Raw genomic sequence first — 2,070 nt, 5'->3', positions numbered from 1 at the left:
GGGATGTCCATTCTCACCACTGTTGTTCAGCATAGTACTAGAAGTCCTAGCCTCAGCAATCAGACAACAAAAAGAAATAAAAGGCATCCAAATTGGCAAAGAAGAAATCAAACTCTCACTCTTTGCAGATGGCATGATACTCTATGTGGAAAACCCAAAAGACTCCACCCCAAAATTGCTAAAACTCAGACAGGAATTCAGTAAAGTTGCAGGATATAAAATCAATACCCAGCTTGGAAATCCCTTTTACGAAGATGGCACCAAAGGCTAAGAAGGAAGCCCCTGCCCCTCCCAAAGCTGAAGCCAAAGCAAAGGCTTTGAAGGCCAATAAAGCAGTGCTGAAAGGCGTCCACAGTCACAAGAAGAAGAAGAAGAAGAAGAAGAAGATCTGCATGTCACCTACATTCTGATGACCCAAGACACTGCGTCTGCGGAGGCAGACCAAATATCCTTGAAAGAGCGCCCTCAGGAGAAACAAGCTTGATCACTATGCCATCATCAAGTTCCTCCTGACTACTGAGTCAGCCATGAAGAAAATAGAAGACAACAACACACTTGTGTTCATTGTGGATATCAAGGCCAATAAGCACCAGATCAAACAGGCTGTGAAGAAGCTCTAGGACATTGACACGGCCAAGATCAACACCTTGATCAGGTCTGATGGAGAGAAGAACGCATGTGTTTGACTGGCTCCTGACTATGATGCTTTGGATATTGACAACAAAATTGGAATCATCTAAACTGAGTCTAGCTGGCTAAATCTAAATATAAATTTTTTCACCATTAAAAAGAAATAAAATAAATAAAATCAACACCCAGAAATCAGTGGTATTTCTCTACACAAACAATGAGACAGAAGAAAGGGAAATTAAGGAGTCGATCCCATTTACAATTGCACACAAAACCATAAGATACATAGGAATAAACCTAACTCAAGAGGCAAAGGATCTGTACTCAGAAAACTATAGAATACTCATGAAAGAAATTGAGGAAGACACAAAGATATAGAAAAATGTCCCATGCTCATGGATTGGAAGAAATATTGTTAAAATGTTGATGCTACATAGAGCAATCTACACATTCAATGCAATCCCAAAATACTATCAACTTTTTTTACAGAACTGAAACAAATAATCCTAAAACTTGTATGGAACCAGAAAAGACCCTGAATAGTCAAAAGAATGTTGAAAAAAGAAAACCAAGACTGGTGGCATCACAATTCTGGACTTCAAGCTCTATTACTAAGCTGTAATCATCAAGACAGTATGGTACTGGCACAAAAACAGATACATAGATCAATAAAACAGCATAGAGAACCCAGAAATGAGCTCTCAACTCTATGGTCAACTAATATTCAACCAATCAGGAAAGAATATCCAATGGAAAAAAAGACAGTCTCTTCAACAAGTGGTGTCGGGAAAATTGGACAGCCACATGCAGAAGAATGAAACTGGACCATTTCCTTACACCAGACACAAAAATAGACTCAAAATGGTTGAAAGACCTCAATATGAGACAGGAATCCATCAAAATCCTTGAGAACACAGGCAGCAACCTCTTCAACCTCAGCTGCAACAACTTCTTCCTAGAAACATCACCAAAGGCAAGGGAAGCAAGGGGAAAAAGGAACTATTGGGACTTCATCAAGATAAAAAGCTTTTGCACAGCAAAGGAAGCAGTCAACAAAACCAAAGACAACCAACAGAACCAGAGAAGATATTTGCAAATGTCCTATAGGATAAAGGGCTAGTATCCAAAATCTGTAAAGAACTTACCAAACTCAGCACCCAAAGAACAAATTATCCAATCGAGAAATGGGCAGAAGACATAAACAGACATTTCTCCAAAGACATCCAAATGGCCAACAGACACATGAAAAAGTGCTCAACATCACTCAGCATCAGGCAAATCCAAATCAAAACCACAATGAGATACCACCTCACACCAGTCAGAATGGCTAAAATTAACAAGTCAGGAAACAACATTTGTTGGCAAGGGTGCAGAGAAAGGGGAACCTCCTACATGTTGGAGGGAATGCAAGCTGGTGCAGCCACTCTGGAAAATAATATG

At 39.7% G+C, this 2,070-nt stretch overlaps 1 pseudogene; it reads left to right on the top strand.

Annotated features, from left to right (window-relative positions):
• Positions 1-254: 254 nt before the first annotated feature.
• On the top strand, positions 255-740 carry LOC114221109 (large ribosomal subunit protein uL23 pseudogene; annotated as a pseudogene).
• The last annotated feature ends 1,330 nt before the right edge of the window (positions 741-2,070 follow it).

The sequence above is a fragment of the Eumetopias jubatus genome, unplaced genomic scaffold, assembly GCF_037043125.1.
Source record: "Eumetopias jubatus isolate StellerSeaLion01/CBP00866 unplaced genomic scaffold, mEumJub1_p1.0 scaffold_1, whole genome shotgun sequence".
Lineage (NCBI taxonomy): Eukaryota > Metazoa > Chordata > Mammalia > Carnivora > Otariidae > Eumetopias > Eumetopias jubatus.
The sequence above is the reverse complement of the archived record's forward strand: the minus strand, read 5'-3'. Positions and strand labels throughout refer to the sequence as shown.